We start from the raw sequence: 14,596 nt of genomic DNA on the forward strand, positions 1-14,596 counted from the left end.
CGGATCAAAGAACGGATATCATATGCTATCGTTTCATTTTCCAGCATGTGTTGAGTTGAGAATATGCAGATTTTGAGATTTTGATGTATAGATTGTGATGGTTATGAGCTGATGATATAACTCTCGAGTTGGTATTATCGGTATATAGAGACTACGCCGTTATGCCGTCGAAAGTTATTGAAATTGCATATTGATCTACACACATATCCTACCTTGAGTTGGAGATTGATATGGTACATGATATATATGTTATTTCAGATTGGTATTGACATATTTGATATAGAGGTTTCAAGACTTCGACTTGTTCAACCGAGACTACGACGAGAAAGGTATAATTCAATGTTTGATTGGGGAGATATAACTCGAATCAGATCCGGTTTGAGTTTCCACAAATCACATACTAGATTTATATACCTTGTTATGTTGTGCTTTATATTGATTTATATAAAAGCATTGAGATAGGATAGTCATTGGCAGATATGCCAAGTTTCTAGACGTTCGGTGGTATCGAGGCATAGGAGAAGATGGACTCCGATTGTAGATATTCGATACAGACAGGACCGAAGTCTAGGAATAAGACGTACCGCCACCCCGATTGGGAGAGTAGGTGGGAGACTTGTTACATCTTATTAACACCGGGATCCCTAGACTTAGATACGAGTCGAGTCAAAGATATAAGTTTTATTTAAGTTGCGTGCCTTATATTGATTATGTTTCATAGACTATGGGACGTCGTGCTATTGATTACATTCATGATAGTATATTTATGATTTATATTGTGTATATGCATGTGTACATGTTTTATACTGGGATTTGTTCTCACCGGAGTTTCCGGCTGTTGTAATGTCTGTATGTGTGTATGACAACAGATGGGACAGGATCGGGGTCGAGACAAAGATGAGAGATCGAGATAGCGTGGTGATTTCGGGCGTAGAATACAGCTAGATGTTCTACTTGTACTATGTAGTTTGTTAAGAACACTGGTTTGTAAAAACGAAATAGAACAAGACATGTACTTACGTTTGTTGAAATAAAATAGAGATAACATTGATGTATGATTTAAATACACTTGGTTATATTGTTAAAAAGCAAAATTTTGACCCACATTTTATAGCAAAGATCCAATTAATCCCAAAGAAAATTGAGTCAGAGCCCGGGTCCCCACAACAGGTGGTATCAGAGCAGTAGGTTCTGTAGACTGAAATATAAGTGAATGAGCGGGGTAGATCGAGTCATCTTCCTTGCTTTTATTGTGCTAGCATGATTTATTGCTTTCCCTATTACATGTTGTATTGTTATCTGAGTTGATTACAGCATGTATTTGCAATGACTGAATCAGAACTGATTCTGGATTAGAGGTATATGATCAGAGGAGGACTGAGACAGATTGTATAGATTGTGTACTAATCCGTTTGATAATTAGATATGCCTCCTCGACGAGTACCACAACCAGTAGCAGGTCGGGCACCAGAACAGGGCAGTACATCCAATGATCCGATGAATTTGACCGCTACACCGATGGAGACTTTGTTAAAGAGGTTTCAGTCATTCCGACCACCGACACTGAAGGGCACAGAAAATTCAGTTGAGTGTGAAAGTTGGCTCGATGACACCGAAATACTATTTGAGTCTCTTGACTACACCGACGAGAGACGAGTTAGACTTTTTGGGAATCAACTGCAAGAAGTTGCAAAGAACTGGTGGCTTACCACGAAGAGAGCATTGGAGCATCGTGGCACAGAGATCACTTGGAAAGTTTTTAAAGCAGAGTTCTATCAACGCTTCTTTCCCGTGTCCTACCGAAAAGATAAGGGTGCCGAGTTTGCAAATTTGAAACAGGGACAGTTGAACATCGAAGAATATGTGGCAAAGTTCTCTACATTGCTTCGATTTGATCCTCACGTGGCAGAAAATGACGAGGCCATTGCATATCAGTTTATCAATGGCTTGAATCCTGATATCTTTACTTTGGTGAATACCGATAGACCCAATAACTTTGCAGATGCCTTGAACCGTGCCATGGGGGCAGAAGCTGGATTGCTTAGGCAACGAAGCACTTCCTATGTCGCTCCGACTTCGAGACCGCCACCACCCTCAGTTCAACCCCCTCCCAGATTTGAGAGCGGTGGTAGTAGCAGCGGGAGGAAAGACCAATTGAAAGTGAAAGGCAAAAAGTTCAAGAGAGCAGGGAGCAGTTCGTCAAGCTCCAGTGGATCCAGACAGAGAGGTCCTGGCCAGAGTACAGAATATATAGGTGTGTATTGCAGTTCTTGTGGAGGCAGACAAGCCACCGAGCAGTGTCAGGGTGTGATGGGTCACTGCAATATCTGTAGACAACCGGGACACTTCGCTAGGGTCCGTCCACAGAAAGGGGTACAACAAGCTCAGAGTGTAGGAGCATCTGGTTCAGTAACTCAGCCTGATAGGCAAGCTTCATCTCTTCATTCTTTTCAGCCGACACCTACACAGACCCAGCCCCGAGCCAGAGGTAGCCAGACTGTGAGCCAACCTCCCAGACAGCAAGCTCGAGTCTTTGCACTGACAGAAGAGTAGTCCCAAGATGCACCAGACGATGTGATAGCAGGTAACTGTTTTCTTTGCGGTTATCCTGCTTATGTATTGATAGATACAGGTGCATCTCATACCTTCATTTCAGAGCATTTTGCATTATTGCATGCTTTACTTGTTGAGTCATTATCTGCCGTAGTATCGATTTCTTCTCCTTTGGGGAGTGGTTTGATATCAGTGACATCGGTTAGACATTGCATGCTACAGTTTGAGGGTAATGAGATTGAGTTAGATTGTGTTGTGCTTGGGTTGGCTGATTTTGATTGTATTGTCGGTATCGATATGTTAACCAAGTACAGAGCCACTGTAGATTGTTTCCAAAAGATTGTCAGATTCAGACCAGAGATGGCTGATGAGTGGAAATTCTATGGTAAGGGTTCCAGAGCTCGGATTCCCTTGATATCAGTGTTGTCTATGAGCCGATTGTTGAAGAAAGGAGCAGAGGGTTTCCTTGTATATTCAGTAGATCTACTGAAATCGAGCCCAGCATTGGCAGATCTACTAGTGGTATGCGAGTTTGCGGATGTATCCCCAGATGAGATCCCAGGGTTACCTCCAGTCCGAGAGGTAGATTTCAGTAGTGATCTGCTACCAGGTACCGTTGCTATATCTCGAGCTCCCTATAGAATGGCACCTATTGAATTGAAAGAATTGAAAGAACAACTCAAAGATTTATTGGCCAAGGGTTACATTAGACCGAGTGTGTCTCCTTGGGGTGCTCCGGTACTGTTTGTTCGGAAGAAAGATGGTTCGATGAGAATTTCCATTGATTATCGACAATTGAATAAAGCGACAGTAAAGAACAAATATCCCTTGCCTTGTATTGATCAGTTGCAGGGATCCTCTGTCTATTCCAAGATCGATATGAGATCTGGATATCACCAGCTGAGAGTCCGAGATTTTTATATACCGAAGACAGCATTCCGAACCAGGTATGGACATTATGAATTTATCGTCATGACTTTTGGTTTAACGAATGCTCCATCGGTGTTAATGGGACTGATAAATCGTGTCTTTCAGAAGTATCTGGATGAGTTTGTTATTGTCTTTATTGATGATATTTTGGTATATTCCAAGAGTATGATTGAGTATGCCGAACACTTAAGAACTGTGTTGCAAACGTTGAGAAATGAGAAACTATATGCTTAACTGTCAAAATGTGAGTTTTGGCTGAGACAAGTTGTCTTTTTGGGGCATATCATATCTGGAGACGGTATTTCTGTTGATCCAAGTAAAGTTGAAGCTGTGATTAGTTGGCCTAGACCGACTTCTGTACCACAGATACGCAGTTTCATGGGTTTGGCAGGGTACTATCGACGATTTATTAAAGATTTCTCCAGTATCGCGAAGCCGATTACCCAGTTGACACAGAAGAATGCGCCATTTGTGTGGTCTGAAGCCTGTGAATCTATCTTCTTGGAGTTAAAGAGACGATTGACCAGTTCTCCTGTATTAACTATTCCTTCAGGTACTGGTGATTTCGTTGTATATTGTGATGCATCTCATAGAGGGCTAGGATGTATTCTTATGCAGCGAGGACATGTGATTGCATATGCCTCGAGACAGTTGAAGCCCCACGAGACTCGTTACCCAATTCATGATCTTGAATTGGCGGCCATTGTGTTTGCACTGAAGATATGGCGACACTATCTTTATGGCGAGAAGTTTGAAATCTACTCTGATCACAAAACCCTGAAGTATCTGTTTTCTCAGTCAGAGTTGAATATGAGACAGCGTAGATGGCTCGATTTGTTGAAGGATTTCGATTGTGAAATCAAGTACTATCCAGGAAAGTCTAATGCAGCAGAAGATACCTTGAGTCGAAAGGTATGTGCTCTATCTTTGTCGACGATAGGTATTTCGAATTTAATTGAAGAGTGCTGTTTGTCTGGATTAGCATTTGATACAGATAGTAGACCATTGAGAATTGCTACGATTCAAGTGGAACCAGATTTGATTGTTCACATTAAAGAAGCACAGAAAAATGATCAAAGTTTTCAGAAGTCGATTGAGATGGTCAGAACCGGACATCAGTCAGAGTATCAGGTACATGATCATGTTTTGTATGTGAATAACCGTCTGGTAGTGCCAGATGTTTCAGATTTGAGACAACAGATTTTATCAGAAGCGCACTGTAGTCGGTTCAGTATTCATCCTGGTGGCAGAAAGATGTACAACGATTTAAAGATACAGTTTTGGTGGAAAAATATGAAATTAGACATTGCCGAGTTTGTATCTAAGTGCCTGAATTCCCAACAGATGAAAGCTGAGCGGAAGAAACCCGGAGGTTTCCTTCAGAGTCTATCTATTCCTGAATGAAAATGGGATCACATTTCCATGGATTTTGTTACGAAGTTACCACGATCATCCCGGGGCTGCGATGCGATTTCGGTCGTGATTGACAGATTGACCAAATCAGCATGCTTTATTTCGTACCGAATGACATTCCGACATGATCAGATGGCAGAGATATATGTCAGAGAAGTGGTCAGATTGCATGGTGTGCCGAAATCTATCGTATCAGATCGTGATTCCCGATTTACTTCACATTTCTGGCACAGTTTGCAGCAGGCTCTAGGTACGACATTGCATCTGAGCACTGCTTACCATCCACAGACCAATGGAAAGTCAGAGCGGACTATCCAGACATTAGAGGATATGCTGAGAGCTGTAGTGCTAGATTTTGGCACTAGTTGGCAAGATTCACTACCTCTTTGTGAATTCTCGTACAACAACAGCTATCAGACGAGTATTGAGATGGCACCGTTTGAAGCATTATATGGCAAGAAGTGCAGATCTCCTCTGTATTGGGATGATATATCTGAAGTACTAGAACTTGGACCTGATATGATCCAAGAAATGACTGAGAAAGTTAAAGTGATCTAGAAAAGAATGAAGACAGCGCAGGATAGGCAAGCCAAGTACGCAAATGTACGTCGTCGACCGTTAGTATTTGAACAGGGAGACAGAGTATTTTTGAAGATTTCTCCATTCAAAGGTATTGTCAGATTTGGCAAACGTGGGAAATTGTCTCCTATATACATCGGTCCGTACGAGATTCTTGAGAAGATTGATGATCGTGCATATCGGCTCGCTCTTCCTCCTTCTCTATCTGGGATACATGATGTCTTTCATGTATGAATGCTGCATAGATATATGCCTGATGTTTCTCATGTAATTCAGCTTGATGAAGCAGAGCTTGACGACACTTTGAGTTATATTGAAAATCCAATTCAGATTCTTGATTGGAAAGAAAAACAGCTCAAAACGAAGACTATTCCGCTAGTGAAAGTCCAGTGGAGTCGTCATGGCACTGAAGAAGCGACTTGGGAGACAGAATCAGAGATGAGACAGAGTTATCTAGAGTTATTTCCATGACGTGAGTATTTATTCAGCTTTTGATTATATTACTTCTTTTATATGCTTTGATTTATTGCTTGTGAGTTCGAGGACGAACTCGTATCTAAGAGGGCGAGAAATGTAATGCCCGAGATCTTAGTTTGATACTTTTGAATTATCTCATATTATGAATAAAGGAATGGAAGAACAGACATGGAGAGGCGACGATGCAATTTGAGTTTTGTTGGTACAGTAGAGTCAGTGCACCCGCGCCATAAAAGTGACCGCACCTGCGGTGTTGGGACAAAGAGGGCAACGCACCCGCGGTCCAAAAGCCAGCGCACCCGCGGTCGTTCCTTCTGAATTTGTGGAAGTGATCCAGTACGCTCAGCGTACCTGCGGTACAAAGTGAGCGCACCCGCGGTGTGATGTGCAGAATAAAGAATGAAACATGTGTCTTCACCATGCAAGATATATATATAAATTGTCTTCATTTCCTTCATTTCAGCAGCCAAAGACCGAGAGCAAGTACCGAAATTCCTTCAAGATTCAAGATGTATTAGAAACTTGATTGTGCAACATTTAACCATCCGATTTTGAATCCGAGCTTAGATTCTTGCTCCTTGCAACATAGGCTTCTAAAGGATGTAAGTTTTGTTATGTTCTTGCTTGAATTGAAATAGCATGTTAGGGAAATCAGATTTTGAGCTATATGATGTGTTCTTAATATGTTGAGATAAGTAGAATCGAAACCGGATCAAAGAACGGATATCATATGCTATCGTTTCATTTTCCAGCATGTGTTGAGTTGAGAATATGCAGATTTTGAGATTTTGATGTATAGATTGTGATGGTTATGAGCTGATGATATAACTCTCGAGTTGGTATTATCGGTATATAGAGACTACGCCGTTATGCCGTCGAAAGTTATTGAAATTGCATATTGATCTACACACATATCCTACCTTGAGTTGGAGATTGATATGGTACATGATATATATGTTATTTCAGATTGGTATTGACATATTTGATATAGAGGTTTCAAGACTTCGACTTGTTCAACCGAGACTACGACGAGAAAGGTATAATTCAATGTTTGATTGGGGAGATTTAACTCGAATCAGATCCGGTTTGAGTTTCCACAAATCACATACTAGATTTATATACCTTGTTATGTTGTGCTTTATATTGATTTATATAAAAGCATTGAGATAGGAGAGTCGTTGGCAGATATGCCAAGTTTCTAGACGTTCGGTGGTATCGAGGCATAGGAGAAGATCGACTCCGATTGTAGATATTCGATACAGACAGGACCGAAGTCTAGGAATAAGACGTACCGCCAACCCGATTGGGAGAGTAGGTGGGAGACTTGTTACGTCTTATTAACACCGGGATCCCTAGACTTAGATACGAGTCGAGTCAAAGATATGAGTTTGATTTAAGTTGCGTGCCTTATATTGATTATGCTTCATAGACTATGGGACGTCGTGCTATTGATTACATTCATGATAGTATATTTATGATTTATATTGTGTATATGCATGTGTACATGTTTTATACTGGGATTTGTTCTCACCGGAGTTTCCGGCTGTTGTAATGTCTGTATGTGTGCATGAAAACAGATGGGACAGGATCGGGGTCGAGACAAAGATGAGAGATCGAAATAGCGTGGTGATTTCGGGCGTAGAATACAGCTAGATGTTCTACTTGTACTATGTAGTTTGTTAAGAACACTGGTTTGTAAAACCGAAATAGAACAAGACATGTACTTACGTTTGTTGAAATAAAATAGAGATAACATTGATGTATGATTTAAATACACTTGGTTATATTGTTAAAAAGCAAAATTTTGACCCACATTTTATAGCAAAGATCCAATTAATCCCAAAAAAAATTGAGTCAGAGCCCGGGTCCCCACAACCCCCAAAACCCTAATATCACCATTATTTCACTCGGCCACCCCTCTCAAAAATCCAGCAGCCTCTCATGACTTTCAGCAGCCTCTTTGCTTGATTTCTTCAAGAAACTTTCATGGAAACTCCGCCCCGTCCCTCTAGTGTTTGTCCCTCGCTCTGTTTGTCATCTTTTTGCATTCGTTTTTGCATTAAGGAACGCCCAATATATCGATTTTATTATCTGTCACACCATAGTACGTATTTTGATTACATTCATGTGATATTTCATGAATCTAATGATATGCATCGGGCCTTCATTGTTTTACAGAAACATATTGCATTTTCTTGTCATGGAACTCACGTTTTTAGTGTTGTTGAAGAAACTGCTAGGGCTTTGCGGTGAAAGGGACGAAATAAAGTAGGTTTAGTTGTCGAGATCAGGTCTGAAGCGTGTGGTTTAGGGATCGATCTGATCTTGTGTTGTTGGTAGTTGTTATGGCAAGATCGTGTAAAAGGGGTGAGAGCAGCATGCTTGGATTCGGTCCAGGCCGTGGTCCAAACCTTGGTGGGTTGTGTCAAGGTTGGTAATGGTCCATGAGCTGATGGACACAAGGTTGGAGTTGGTTCGAAAGTTATGTAGCAAATTAGGTTGCTTCATGGGTGAGCCAAGAGATCCGACGGGTAGAGGCTGTCGATGTGGGTTTGGTTGGTCTAGGAGGGAACTCATAGCTCAACCTTTGTCTTATGATAGTTGGTTATGGGCGGGTCATGTTGGTTTCGGGTCTAGGGTCGAGTTGTGGGATCTAGGTGCACTAGGGTTCAAAAGTTCTTACGTTCAGAAAAATCCAGCAGCTCGTCGATGGTTTTTAAGGGTTTAGGTGGTCTAAAATGTGTGATTTAAGGGCTGATCATGTGTGGTTAGGTCATGGTTTAAATTTCGAAATATTTGGTTGAGTTTCGGTTTAATTCGGGTTAAAATCGGGACCCCGCTTCAAGTTTTAAACGAAGTATAAATGTTATTGAATGGTCTAGAGTTTACGTCTAGGAAATGGTTGTAAATATGTTTTGAGGTGTTTCATTAAGTTTGTTTGGCTTAGGGTCGAAATTTTGTTGTCCGGGGGTAAAATGGTCAATTTGGGTTTCCAGGGGCAAAATAATCATTTTTCACCGAGCCGAGTTAGCAGTCCTGGCAGCGCCTTGATCACCAAAATGCATGTTTAAAATGTATATGTCTATTATGAATAAATTTTTTTATTAAAATACGAGAAAATATGTTGCATGCTTTGTTTTAAGAAAATTATGTTTATGCATGAATTTTATAAGTGATGAATACGATGACATGTTTTGAAGGAGATGAGTTGGTTATGACTAATACGAACATGAACACGAACATGTAAGGCCAAGGCTCAGTGGATGGGTATAACTATCGCTGATGTCTTCGCCGTCGGGTACGACGGTTATACGTAGATGGAACTGTAAGGCCCGAGATTTTATTACTGTAATCTGAGATTAATCTGAAATGATTTATTTATTAATCGAGATGACTATAAACGGAACGGATCAGATCGGGAGAACCGAAAGAAGATTTGACATGAAGTACAAGAAGATTCCCCGCGCATATGCGCAACAGGTATCAGTGCACATGCGCGAAGATTACAGAAGCATCGGCGCACATGCGCGAGATAAGGCGCGCATATGCGCGACCCGTCCAGAAACTTTGGCGCATATGCGCGAGATGAAGCGCGCATATGCGCGAGTGGTTAAAAGCCGAGACCCGTAGGTCTCGCGCATATGCGCGGATTGTGTCGCGCATATGTGCGAGACGTGTTATGTGAAGGAGTGCGCCACTTGCCTTCATGCATGTAACATATATATATATATATGCAAGCATTTCATAAGCAATGAAAAAGGAAAAAACAAAGTAAACTTTGGGGAAATGAGTCCGTGAAGCTTAGGATCGCAATTTTGCAAAATCTGGACGTCTGATTTTGAATCCGACTTCGGTACTGAGTTCCTATCGACGCAGGCTACAACTGGACGTAAGTTTTGTTACGTTTAGACATGATTTGAAATTATGATATTGTCAGAATTGAATACGAATCAGATATGATGTTTCTGCTACAGTAGACATTGTATAATTGAAGTCAGATTAAAGAATAGACTGGTTATACAATTATTATGAATTTTAGAGTTGATTTAGTTGAGATTCTATATCAGAGTTGTGTTATTATTCAGATTATGAATTGTACTGATACTGATTATGAATTCTAGTAGTATATCTGTAATGTTGAGATTGACGGAGTTATCAAGACTGTATTATTATGCCGTCGAAACATCAGTTGATTGATATTGATCAGATTCAGTATTGATTGAGATTGTATTGTTATGTCAGTGACATTAATCAGATTGTGTTTGATTTGAGTATTGATCAGAACATGTTTTGAACAGAGTTATATACCGATATTGTATTTATGCGATCGTCATGGTCAGATTCGGTATGGACAGATTGGAATACGAGACTTCGTCTTCATCAGACCGAGAAGAGAAAGGTATGAATCGATGTTAATTGGGAGATCGACTTGAGTTAGATTTAACTCGAGTTTCCCTAAACCACACACTTGTATGGTATTGTTTTTTATACCTTTGTGTTTTAATGATTATGTTATCCTATTGAATTAGAAGTAGAAAGCAGAGAGCTATTGAGTGAGAGTCACTGACAGAGGGGTTAGATTTTGACAGTATAGTCACTGACCCATTGCACATTGTCAGACTAGGCTTAGTCTTGGTAGATATGCCAAGGCACTGGACGTTTGGTGTATCGATATGCTTAAGATACAGATATTGTTCTTATTGTAGATTATTCGATACAGCTAGACCAAAGTCCAGAAATAAGAACGTACCACCACCGCGACTGGTGGTAGTAGGTGGGAGACTTGTTACGTTCTTATTCACCGGGATCCTTAGATTAGAATGAGAGATGAGTCGAGTCTTAGATATTGAGACTAGAATTTGATTTACAGATCCGTATTGATTTATGTTTCGTAGATTACGATTAATGTTTTATTTACAGACTGGTATTGATACATGTTGTTTGATTATACTACATGTGGTAAGATATAATTCATGCTTTTATGTTAATTCAGTTAACTGCATGTATACATTATTTATAATGGGATTTATTCTCACCGGAGTATCCGGCTGTTGTCTTGTTTGTATGTGTGCATGACAACAGGTGGGGCAGGATCAGGGTCAAGAGGATGATGAGAGATCGAGATTAGAGTGGCGATTCCGGACTTGGATGTAGACTTGGTTTAATACTGGAAATTAGTAGTTGAACCTTAGACTAGTTTGAATAATTGTTGTACATTATTGTACTTTTATACTGAGATGTATATTAGTTAAATTCCATTACGTTCCGCACTTATATTTTAAAAAGAAAAAATTTTAGAACCTTTTTATCTTAATTGATAATTAAATCCCAAATATGATTAAGAAGATGATTAGCGTCCGAGTCCCCACAACACGTGGTATCAGAGCGATAAATCCTTTAGACTGAGATAGAAGAGAATGAGCGGGGTAAATTGAGTTTTCTTTCCTTGCATGTGATTGCTAGCATGAGAATTATTTTAATGTTGATTGACATTGCGTATGCTAGCATGACACTATGTTTTACTGATCTGAAATACATGTTTACCTGATTATCTGATTTGAATGGGTATTAAGTATTATTGAGTATGAATCAGATTTGATTCTTGATCAGCAGTAAGATGATCAGAGAATGATTGGAACAGATTTGTGGTATTTGGTTAATAATATTTTGATAAGCAGATATACCTCCTCGAAGAATTCTAGAAAGGGGTAGTACTTCGACTGATCAGATAGATGTGTCAGAAACTCAGATGGAAACACAGTTGAAGAAGTTTCAGTCGTTTCAACCGCCGATTTTGATTGGTACTAAGATGTCTGAAGAGTGTTAGAATCGGTTAGATGACATAGAACTATTGTTTGATTTAATTGATTATTCATAGGAACAGAGAATTAAACTGGTATTCCACCAGTTACAAGAGGCTGCCCGAAGTTGGTGGATTACGATCAAAGGAATATTAGAACAACGTGGTACTATGATCACGTGGGAAGTTTTCAAAGCTGAATTCTATCGAAGATTTTTCTCAGTTTCGTACCGGGAGGACAAAAGAGCAGAATTTGAGAATTTGAGACAAGGCCAACTGAATATTGAAGAATATGTTGCTAAATTCTCTATTTTACTGCGTTTTGTTCCTCAGATAGCTGGGAATGATGAAGCTGTAGCTGAGCAGTTCATCAAAGGATTGAATTCAGAGATAGTTGCATTGATAAATATGCAGCGACCTTACCATTTTGCTGATACTTTGAGTAGGGCAAAGAGAGCTGAGGTGAGTCTGATTCGACAACGTGAAAGGTTAGAGGTGATTCAATTCCCTCTTAGACTTGATAAAGGCAGTACGAGTGGAAAGCAAGATTTGATGAAAGCTCGAAAGAAACAGTTTAAGAAGTTAGGGAGCGGACTGAGCGGTTCATCTAGCTCCAGTGATTCCAGCCCAAGTTATACTGGAGTGTATTGCAGGATTTGCGGAGGGAGACATTCCACAGAGCAATGCCAGGGAGTGACTGGTAGTTGTCGTATCTGCCGACAGCCGGGACACTTTGCTAGAGTTTGTCCACAGAGAGGTTCCCGAAGATTTCAGGGAGCAGAATCATCTGGTGGCAATGACCGAAGAACAGCCCCAGGAGGCACTTGATAATATATTGGCAGGTACTGTTACTCTATGATTATGTTGCCTATGTATTGATATATACTAATGCATTCATTACGAATATGTTGGAATGAGTTGCATGGAGATATGCTTTATCGGTTGGGTCTGTTTGTACTGTAGTATCGATTTCTTTACCTTTTGGGAGACATGTTGATATGAGTGAATTCTATAACCTATCGTATACTGCAGTAAGATGAGAATGAGATTGAGTTGGACGGTGTTGTACTTGTATTGTCCGATTTGACTGCATTATTGATATTAATATGCTGACCAAGTACATAATTATTATAGACTCCTTTTAGGAGAGTATAAGATTCAAACCAGATATGGCTAAGTGGAGATTCCACAGTAAGGATTCTAGATCCCGAATTCCTTTGATATTTATATCATCCATGACTCGATAGCTACAGAAAGGAACAGATGGTATCCTTATGTATTCAGTAGATGTACTGAAATCGAGCCTAGCATTGGCAGATTTGCCAGTGATGTACGAGTTGGCTGATATTTGCCCAGATAAGACTTCAGATTTGCCTTGTATTAGAAAGAAGAATTTCAGAATTGAATCGATACCAGGTATTGGCTGTCGTTTTAGAATTCAGTACAGAATGATATTGAATGTACAGAATGACAGTGAATGAATTGAAAGAATTGAAAGATCAGTAGAAGAGTATCGACCAGGAGTTACATCTTATTTATTGTTTCTCTTTGGCATGTTTCAATATGTTCAGAGATATTCTGATGATTTCATGCTTATTGTATCTATGATATTTTGATATATTTGCCGCATTTGATGGATTGAATCGAATATCTGAAAATTGTATTGAATACTCTGAGAACTGTGATTATTGTATACATAAATTATTCAGATATGAATCCTGCTTGAAACAGTTTGTATTCAAAGTATGTGATATCTGAAGTTAGTATACCGATTGATTTTGACAAAGTTGAGATCATGATCAGTGATTGAGAATGATACCGATATCAGAACGATCAGAAATATCAGAAATTTCAGAGATGTCAGAAATTCATTTCGTCTGAGTTTAGTAGATTATCTTGTCCGATGGTTGTTTTGAACTGCTTGAAATTTTTTTAGTTACTAGATCAGTATAGATTAGTGATATTTCGAATGTGATTCGATAGTATCGTGTTCTGAATTCGTATTTGATACAGATTATTGTGAACTGTTGAGATTATATACAGTTCAAACCGAATCAGAGCTGAATTCGAGAATTACAGCAGTTCAGAACGTGATCAGAGTGACATATATGTGATTTTACTGTATGAGAATGATTATCTTGTGATGTCAAATATCTCAGAATTGTACAGCAGAATTTGATATTGATAGTCAGAACCGAATACCAGGTAGGTATTTTTCTTTAGTTTATATTATTAACTGATTTCTGATGCTGCATAGTTCGAATTTGAAATGACAGATAAAGTGAAAAGCGCACAGAAATGGATTCAGTATTCGTTCAGGTAACAGAAAGTGTATGATATTTCGAACAAACAGTTCTGATATAGACAGATTAAATCAGTTATGATAGAACTGTACTGAAATGCTCGCAGAGATTGTACTGAAATGTCTGAATTGCCAATAAATGAAGATAGAAAGATAGAAATCAGAAGATTATTACAGAATTTGTATAATTCTGACTAGACATGGGGAGTATATTTCGATGAATTTCGTAATGAGATCACTGCAATACTTTCCAGATTGTGATATGATATGATTGTGATTGACAGATTGTTCAATCTATATCTATTAGTTTGTACAAAATATCGTACAAACATGACCAGAGGACAAAGATCGATGTCAAGGAAATGGTCAGATTGACCAGAATGTTGAAATAGATTATATCAGATTGTGAATTTAGATTGATTTTGTACTTGTGGCAAAATATACCATAAATTTTCTTATATATTATCCACCGACTGACAGATATTTAGAGGGTACTATCCAGATATTGGAAGGTATCCAGGGAGCTGCAGTGCTGGATGCTA

The sequence above is a fragment of the Primulina tabacum genome, chromosome 6, assembly GCF_025594145.1.
Source record: "Primulina tabacum isolate GXHZ01 chromosome 6, ASM2559414v2, whole genome shotgun sequence".
NCBI classification, from domain to species: Eukaryota; Viridiplantae; Streptophyta; class Magnoliopsida; order Lamiales; family Gesneriaceae; genus Primulina; species Primulina tabacum.